We start from the raw sequence: 10,316 nt of genomic DNA, 5'->3' as shown, positions 1-10,316 counted from the left end.
ATTACTATAATTTAGAAAATAGATTTTATTTCTGAAATCTTGTATTTTTAATTTGGGTCCACTTTAATTGGCTCCCACCTAAATTGGCCCTAGACTACGATACATACACTTCACGATACATACATAGACATATGACTATGGTAGGGACTAGATTGTGAGCCCCTCTGAGGGACAGTTAAGTGGCAATATACTGTTTACAGCGCTGTGGAAGATGTTGGCATTATATAAACACTAAATAATAATAATAGTAAGTTGAGAGGTCTTCTTGCTTTTGGAACCAGTAGGAGCATCTCTGGTTGCCTGTAGGTGTATCCCAGACTACGGTTGATATTTGTGCAATGGTAGAGGTGTCTTGGCACCTTGAAAAACAGAAACTGGAAACAGAAACGGGAGCCCAAATAGTACAGTAAGTCAAATAGATAAAGCAGAAAAGTATGTCGAATAAATGACTACTCACAAAGGTAGGTTGCCTGGGGGCAACCGGCCACAGGAAGCAGGTGGAGACAATAAACCCGACTCCACTCGGAGTGGCCTAGATGGGACTCGAAAGTGGCCGCTCTCCTTGATGAACATGACAGGCCACCACAATGGTGGATATCATGTGGGATCTGTATAGACTCCTCCAACAATGGTGTGTGGGGGGGAGGGGGGGAGGTGCAGCATAATGAGGTAAAAGAAGCACCCAGTTGTTCAGTTTAGGTGCTGACGTACAGTGGCATAACAATAGGGACCGCATTTCATTAACAAGCTGCTCCCCATCCCCTTCTGGCACCTGTCGCTGTAGTTGCCATTGGCAGGTTTTGGTGCGCCGTATTAATTGTTATGTATAGAGGGCTTGGGGGGCCCCATGTAAAACTCACACCGGGACCCATAATGCCTTAGCTATGGCACTGCTGGCGTATCTATGACAGAAGGGGCACCCAGCTGTTCAATCTTGGTGTTGACAGACCTATGACAAAATCAACGTACGATGAGGAAAAAGAGGCGTCCAGGTTTGATAAAACTGAGTAAATGGTACAGTTTTTTTAATTTTTTTTTTCAATTGGATAACTTAGATCCATTATTCCATTAGATCGAATATAAAGATTTTTCTAACATGTCCGATCAGATTTTAATAGAAAAAAAACGGGATAATCGTTTGTTTTTCTTGATCAAAAAAAAAAATTCTTTTCAACTTTCATTCCATTTGATCGTTTTGGTTCAAAAATGGGAAAATCTAACGTTTTTATTGTACCATGTAAGGGCACCATTAAAAGCAGCAATAAAATTGAAAAAGTGATGAGGTGGCTTAACTCAATGATGACAGTCTTGTATCAGACAAAAAGAATTTTAGCCGATTGCATGGAGGAGCTCCGTGCTATCGGCTACAAATACTCTGGCACTGTTATTGGCCTGAGGAAGCAGACTCTGATCCGCGAAACGCTTTGCCCATGCTATTAAAATTATTTTTGTCTGATACAAGACTGTCATAATTGAGGTAAGCCACCTAATCTCTTTTTTTCTTTCATTGCTGGTTTTAATTCAGTTTTATCAAACCTGGGCGCCTCTTTTCCCTTGTGTGTTTGATTTTGTCATAGGTACCTCAGCACCAAGGTTGAACAACTGTTATTTTTTTATTGACCCTCCTAACTCTTAAGCCAAGTACACACATGATCCCTTGGACAGCACGGGTGGCGTAGTGGTTAGCGCTCTCGCCTTGCATCGCTGGGGCGCTGATTCGAATCCCAGCCAGGTCAACATCTGCAAGGAGTTTGTATGTTCTCCCCGTGTCTGTGTGGGTTTCCTCCGGGTACTCCAGTTTCCTCCCACATCCCAAAACCATACAGATAAGTTGAAGTTAATTGGCTTCCCCCCTAAATTGTTCCTAGACTACAATACATACAGTACACAATATAGACATATGACTATGGTAGGGACTAGATTGTGAGCTCCTCTGAGGGACAGTTAGTGAAAAGACTATATATACGCTGCACAGCGCTGCGGAAGATGTTGGCGCTATATAAATACTAAATAATAATAATAACAATTCGGGGAACGATGCTGTTCAGACACATCCCTAGCCTTGAGGCTAACGATGTGTTCTGTTGCTAGGGAACAGGGACAATGGAGCGGCTTTAATTGGTCGGCAGGGGTTGAAAATAGCATTGCGATCAGTCATGCTCGGGCATCAGGGATAGTTTAGGATCTGGCCAATCACTGACCAATTTTATCACCTCCATGTAGTGTATGAGATATTAACAAATATTAAAGAGACTCAGAGACGAAGCACAGTACGGCTCTGATACTTACCCGGGGCTTTCTCCCACCCCATAAACATGTCCCACGCTGTCCTCCCACGGTCTGCTCTTCAGCCGTGGTGAGTTCTGTTACCAGCCTCAGTCGATGCCAGTCAGGGTCTACTGCGCATGCGCAGACCTCCCGCACATGTGCAGTAGACCCGGATGACATTACTGAGACTGGTAAAAGAGCTCACCGCAGCTGAACAGCAGACCGCGGGAGGACGGCGTGGTACTTAGACGTGTTTATGGGGCGGGAGGAAGCCCCAGGTAAGTATCAAAGCTGCACTTTCCTTCGTCTCTGAGTCTCTTTAAATACAATGAACAGATTGTGTAAGTAAACCCTCATACTGCACGGATATGGTAAAATTGGTCAGTGATTGGCCAATCATAATGGAAAGTGTGTACCAGGCTTTACATTGCTACACTGAGGGCATCAGTCTTACTATCAAAACCTGTTTGTTTCCAGCATCACCTGTACCGCCAGGTGTCAGTGGAGCTGACGTGTGGACCGTGACCTGGGAGTCCAGGCAACATAGAGTCGGGTGCCTACTCGGGTTCTCGGGAAATCATCCCAATGTAATAAGCTAAACTTTGCAGCAGTAAACGGTTTTAAAAAAACAATCCTTATGAGTTGGTTTGTGTTGGGTTTGTGTTGTGCTATCAGCAGCAATTTCAGCAGATGGAAATAACAGTAATGGTCCACTTTCAGCTGTCTCTAAATACTAACTGCATACCAAGTGAACCCCATGCATGAAACTAATTCTGTTAATTTGTAGCAGCAGATGGTCCAGGCCATAAGATCAAAGGTCATGGATTATAAAAGTCACAGCTATAGAAGACCAAAACAGCATAACAACATCGTCTTTACAGGAAGGTAATAGACCTCAAGGTCTACAGGAAATATAAACGGCCTTAGAAAATGTGTTACATCCCAGTACATAGCCAGTGTCTGAGCCAGTAGGGTGCAAACCATCTTAAAGGGGCACTACACTGAAAAATTATAAAATGTAAAATATGTGCAAACATGTACAAATAAGAAGTACATTATTTTTCAGAGTAAAATGAGCCATACACTACTTTTCTCCTATGTTGCTGTCACTTACAGTAGGTAGTAGAAATCTGACAGAAGCGACAGGTTTTGGACTAGTCTATCTCTTCATGAGGGACTCTCAGGGATTTATTTATTTTCAAAAGCACTTAGTGAATGGCAGTTGCTCAGTTGCTCTGTTCAACTGCCAAAAAACTGTGTAGCGAGCAGGGAGAATGGCCAGCATCATTGTTTAAAGGGAACCAGAGACGAAGCACCCTTGTGTATTTTACCATATATATCAGTAAGAACATTAGAGTAATCACTTACCATGCTCTCTGTTTCATCCTCACTGCTAAAAGTGTCTGTTATCAGCTGTGATAAGAATCCCGGGCTGAGCATTCAGTCTGGCTTTGCAGGGAATAATTATAGCTGAGTCATTATAGCAGAGCCACAAGGGGGCAGGCTTGGGCTTGAAAAGACACCAGAGAAGACAGACTCAGCTATAATCATTCCATAGCAAAGCTAGACTGAGTGCTCAGTCGGGGATTCTTACCAGAGGTGATAACAGTCAGATTAAACAGAGAACAATGAAACAAAGAGCAGATTAGATGTTTACTGTCATGTTCCCACTGATTTTTAAGGTAAAATACAAGAGGGTGCTTCATCTCTGGTTCTCTTTAAATCCTTTTTAGGGAATATCTTTATAAAGAGTAAAAGCCTTGCTGAGAATCCCCTATGAAGAGATGGACTAGCCCAAAACCTGTCACTTCTGTCAGATTTCTACTACCTACTTTAAGTAACAGCAACATAGGAGAAAAGTAATTTATGGTTCATTTTACTCTGGAAAAAAACGTACTTCTTGTTTGTCTATGTTTGCACATATTTTAAATTTTAACATTTTTCGTCATAGTGCCCCTTTAAGGTCCATACCCACGACGCGATTTTTTTGGACACATTTTTCATGGTTAACGATATTTTTCGCGATGCTGGACAGGAAGTACTTCACTGGGTTTCCCTGTCCTATTCTCATTGTTCCACGCATGCCCGCCGCACTCCTGCCATCAACATTTTTAAAATGTATGTGTCGCCCATTGACTTACATTATTTCCTCCCCCGCTGTGTTGCCACGAGAGTAGGCTGATAACGTGCTGTTGACTTTGCAGCATATCAGCAGTGGATCGGGCACTTCAATGTGACCCGGTAGTGTGCTTGACCCCATTGCCTTGCATTGTCATTGCTTTGCCCTGCAGTAAAACAGGATAACGCAATGCAGGTTTACAATGCAAGTGTAAAAGGGGCCTTAAAGTGTAACTGAGACGAGGATACATAAAAGTTTTATAGATACCTGGGGCTTCCTCCAGCCCCCTCTGCGCAGATCTCCTCCTAGATGCTCCGGTAGCAGCCACGTTCTCCGTGGACAGTCGTGCGTACTGCGCATGCATGGCCAGGCCACGCCCGCCCCGCCATGCTCCAAGCCATTGAAGTAAAACAGGGAGCGGGCTTGGCCATACTGCTCCTGTGCCGACTGGCCCCCATTAGCCAGGGAGAATGGGGCTGCTACTGAAGTATCTAGGAGGATTTAGGCCGCGGCGAGGGAGCGTTCTCCACGGAGGGGGCTGGAGGAATCCCCAGGTATCTATGAAACTTTTATGTATCCTCATCTCAGGTACACTTTAAGGATACATGAGGGCAGAAAGGCTGTACTTATCCAGGGCTTCGTCCAGCCCTTAGAAGTCTCGGTGTCCCTTGCTGAAGTTCTGCTGTGCTCCAAGCTGCCGCTGTCCCACAATTGCAAGTGGGCCATGTGACTCTTGTGATCGCACTTCTGTAAAGGCAGCGTTTTGCACTTGTGCAATTCACAAAGAATTGAACTGCGCACAAGTCTACCACAATAGCGCGATCACAAGAGGCACACAGCCCACTCACGCATGCGCAGAAGACCATAACTCAGCCACGTGTCCTGATCTTAAGGAGGAGACAGCGGCAGCCTTGAGCACGGCAAAACTTCAGCAGGGGACAGATAGACTTTTAGGGTCTGGAAGAAGCCCCAGGTGAGTATCGCCTTTCTGACCTTTATTAGCTTATGTATTCTTTAACCACTTCCCGACCGCCTAACGCACAGAGGAGGCCGGGAAGTGGAGCCCTGAAGGACCGGCTCACCCACAGAGGCGGCGGTCCTTCTAAGGGCATGGGCGGAGCGATCGCGTCATCCGTGACGCGATCCTCCGCCGGCGCCTGTCACCGCTCGCCCGCCGCAACATCCCGCCGGCTATACGGAAGCGCCGGCGGGATGTTAACCCCGCGAGCGCCGCATACAAAGTGTATAATACACTTTGTAATGTTTACAAAGTGTATTATACAGGCTGCCTCCTGCCCTGGTGGTCCCAGTGTCCGAGGGATCACCAGGGCAGGCTGCAGCCACCCTAGTCTGCACCCAAGCATACTGATTTCTCCCCCCCCCTGCCCCAGATCGCCCACAGCACCCCTCAGACCCCCCCCTGCCCACCCCCCAGACCCCTGTTTGCACCCAATCACCCCCCTAATCACCTATCAATCACTCCCTGTCACTATCTGTCAACGCTATTTTTTTTTATCTCCCCCCCTGCCCACTGCCCCCTCCTGATCACCCCCCCCACCCCTCAGATTCTCCCCAGACCCCCCCCCCCCCGGTGTACTGTATGCATCTATCCCCCCTGATCACCTGTCAATCACCTGTCAATCACCCATCAATCATCCCCTGTCACTGCCACCCATCAATCAGCCCCTAACCTGCCCCTTGCGGGCAATCTGATCACCCACCCACACCAATAGATCGCCCGCAGATCCGACATCAGATCACCACCCAAACGCAGTGTTTACATCTATTCTCTCCTCTAAACACTCACTAATTACCCATCAATCACCCATCTATCACCACCTGTCACTGTTACCCATCAGATCAGACCCTAATCTGCCCCTTGCGGGCACCCAATCACCCGCCTACACGCTCAGATTGCCCTCAGACCCCCCCTTATCAATTCGCCAGTGCAATATTTACATCTGTTCTTCCCTGTAATAACCCACTGATCACCTGTTAATCACCTGTCAATCACCCATCAATCACCCCCTGTCACTGCCACCCATCAATCACCCCCTGTCACTGCCACCCATCAATCAGCCCCTAACCTGCCCCTTGCGGGCAATCTGATCACCCACCCACACCAATAGATCGCCCGCAGATCCGACATCAGATCACCACCCAAACGCAGTGTTTACATCTATTCTCTCCTCTAAACATCCACTAATTACCCATCAATCACCCCCTATCACCACCTGTCACTGTTACCCATCAGATCAGACCCTAATCTGCCCCTTGCGGGCACCCAATCACCCGCCTACACGCTCAGATTGCCCTCAGACCCCCCCTTATCAATTCGCCAGTGCAATATTTACATCTGTTCTTCCCTGTAATAACCCACTGATCACCTGTTAATCACCTGTCAATCACCCATCAATCACCCCCTGTCACTGCCACCCATCAATCACCCCCTGTCACTGCCACCCATCAATCAGCCCCTAACCTGCCCCTTGCGGGCAATCTGATCACCCACCCACACCAATAGATCGCCCGCAGATCCGACATCAGATCACCACCCAAACGCAGTGTTTACATCTATTCTCTCCTCTAAACATCCACTAATTACCCATCAATCACCCCCTATCACCACCTGTCACTGTTACCCATCAGATCAGACCCTAATCTGCCCCTTGCGGGCACCCAATCACCCGCCTACACGCTCAGATTGCCCTCAGACCCCCCCCCCCCCTTATCAATTCGCCAGGGCATTATTTACATCTGTCCTTCCCTGTAATAACCCACTGATCACCTGTCAATCACCCATCAATCACCCCCTGTCACTGCCACCCATCAATCAGTCCCTAACCTGCCCCTTGCGGGCAATCTGATCACCCACCCACACCAATAGATCGCCCGCAGATCCGACATCAGATCACCACCCAAGCGCAGTGTTTACATCTATTCTCTCCTCTAAACACCCACTAATTACCCATCAATCACCCATCAATCACCCCCTATCACCACCTGTCACTGTTACCCATCAGATCAGACCCTAATCTGCCCCTTGTGGGCACCCAATCACCCGCCTACACGCTCAGATTGCCCTCAGACCCCCCCTTATCAATTCGCCAGTGCATTAGTTACATCTGTTCTTCCCTGTAATAACCCACTGATCACCTGTCAATCACCTGTCAATCACCCATCAATCACCCCCTGTCACTGCCACCCATCAATCACCCCCTGGCACTGCCACCCATCAATCACCCCCTGTCACTGCCACTCATCAATCAGCCCCTAACCTGCCCCTTGCGGGCAATCTGATCACCCACCCACACCAATAGTTCGCCCGCAAATCCGACGTCAGATCACCTCCCAAGGGCAGTGTTTATATCTGTTCTCTACCCTAAACACCCACTAATTACCCATCAATCACCCCCTGTCACTGCTACCTATCAGATTAGACCCCTATCTGCCCCTAGGGCACTCAATCACCCGCCCACACCCTCAGAATGCCCTCAGGCCCCAGCACTGATCACCTCGCCAGTGCATTGCTTGCATCTATTCCCCCCTCTAATCACACCTTGAGACACCCATCAATCACCTCCTGTCACCCCCTAGCACACCTACCCATCAGATCAGGCCCTAATTTGCCCCGTGTGGGCTCCTGATCACTCGGCCAAACCCTCGGATCCCCCTCAGACCCCCTTCCGATCACCTCCCCAGTGCATTGATTGCATCTATTTTCCCCTCTAACCACCCCCTGAGACACCCATCAATCACCTCCTGTCACCCCCCTAGCACTCCTATCCATCAGATCAGGCCCAATACAACCTGTCATCTAAAAGGCCACCCTGCATATGACCGGTTCCACAAAATTCGCCCCCTCATAGACCACCTGTCATCAAAATTTGCAGATGCTTATACCCCTGAACAGTAATTTTGAGACATTTGGTTTCCAGACTACTCACGGTTTTGGGCCCGTAAAATGCCAGGGTGGTATAGGAACCCCAGAAACGGACCCCATTTTAGAAAAAAGACACCCCAATGTATTCTGTTAGGTGTATGACGAGTTCATAGAAGATTTTATTTTTTGTCAAAAGTTAGCGGAAATTGATTTTTGTTTTTTTTTCACAAAGTGTCATTTTTCACTAACTTGTGACAAAAAATAAAATCTTCTATGAACTTGCCATACACCTAACGGAATACCTTGGCGTGTCTTCTTTCTAAAATGGGGTCACTTGTGGGGTTCCTATACTGCCCTGGCATTTTAGGGGCCCTAAACCGTGAGGAGTAGTCTAGAAAACAAATGCCTCAAAATGACCTGTGATTAGGACGTTGGGCCCCTTAGCGCACCTAGGCTGCAAAAAAGTGTCACACATGTGGTATCGCCGTACTCAGGAGAAGTAGTATAATGTGTTTTGGGGTGTATTTTTACACATACCCATGCTGGGTGGGAGAAATCTCTCTGTAAATGGACAATTGTGTGTAAAAAAAATCAAACAATTGTCATTTACAGAGGTATTTCTCCCACCCAGCATGGGTATGTGTAAAAATACACCCCAAAACACATTATACTACATCTCCCGAGTACGGCGATACCACATGATTGGCACTTTTTTGCAGCCTAACTGCGCTAAGGGGCCCAAAGTCCAATGAGTACCTTTAGGATTTCACAGGTCATTTTTGTTTCAAGACTACTCCTCACGGTTTAGGGCCCCTAAAATGCCAGGGCAGTATAGGAACCCCACAAATGACCCCATTCTAGAAAGAAGACACCCAAACGTATTCCGTTAGGAGTATGGTGAGTTCATAGAAGATTTTATTTTTTGTCACAAGTTAGCGGAAAATGACACTTTGTGAAAAAAAAACAATTAAAATCAATTTCCGCTAACTTGTGACAAAAAATTAAATCTTCTATGAACTCGCCATACTACTAACGGAATACCTTGGGATGTCTTCTTTCTAAAATGGGGTCATTTGTGGGGTTCCTATACTGCCCTGGCATTTTAGGGGCCCTAAACCGTGAGGAGTAGTCTTGAAACGAAATTTCTCAAAATGACCTGTGAAATCCTAAAGGTACTCATTGGACTTTGGGCCCTTTAGCGCAGTTAGGGTGCAAAAAAGTGCCACACATGTGGTATCGCCGTACTCAGGAGAAGTAGTATAATGTGTTTTGGGGTGTATTTTTACACATACCCATGCTGAGTGGGAGAAAGATCTCTGTAAATGGACAATTGTGTGTAAAAAAAATTAACAAATTGTCATTTACAGAGATATTTCTCCCACCCAGCATGGGTATGTGTAAAAATACACCCCAAAACACATTATACTACTTCTCCTGAGTACGGCAATACCACATGTGTGGCACTTTTTTGCAGCCCAACTGCGCTAAGGGGTCCAAAGTCCAATGAGCACCTTTAGGCTTTACAGGGGTACTTACAATTTAGCACCCCCCAAAATGTCAGGACAGTAAACACACCCCACAAATGACCCCATTTTGGAAAGTAGACCCTTCAAGGTATTCAGAGAGGGGCATGGTGAGTCCGTGGCAGATTTCATTTTTTTTTTGTCGCAAGTTAGAAGAAATGGAATTTTTTTTTTTTTTCACAAAGTGTCATTTTCCGCTTACTTGTGACAAAAAATAATATCTTCTATGAACTCACTATGCCTCTCAGTGAATACTTTGGGATGTCTTCTTTCCAAAATGGGGTCATTTGGGGGTATTTATACTATCCTGGAATTCTAGCCCCTCACGAAACATGACAGGTGCGCAGAAAAGTCAGAGATGCTTGAAAATGGGAAAATTCACTTTTTGCACCATAGTTTGTAAACGCTATAACTTTTACCCAAACCAATAAATATACACTGAATGGGTTTTTGTTTATCAAAAACATGTTTGTCCACATTTTTCGCGCTGCATGTATACAGAAATTTTACTTTATTTGAAAAA

General features: G+C 46.4%; 1 protein-coding gene across 7 annotated transcripts in view; it reads left to right on the top strand.

Annotated features, from left to right (window-relative positions):
* The window catches only part of AGBL4 (AGBL carboxypeptidase 4), a 2,106,705-nt gene that overhangs the window by 233,345 nt on the left and 1,863,044 nt on the right, over positions 1 to 10,316 (top strand). The window lies entirely within an intron of this gene.

Source organism: Hyperolius riggenbachi, chromosome 6 (genome assembly GCF_040937935.1).
Source record: "Hyperolius riggenbachi isolate aHypRig1 chromosome 6, aHypRig1.pri, whole genome shotgun sequence".
Taxonomy (NCBI): Eukaryota; Metazoa; Chordata; class Amphibia; order Anura; family Hyperoliidae; genus Hyperolius; species Hyperolius riggenbachi.
Note: the sequence above shows the minus strand (reverse complement) of the source record. Positions and strands in the feature narration are given on the sequence as shown.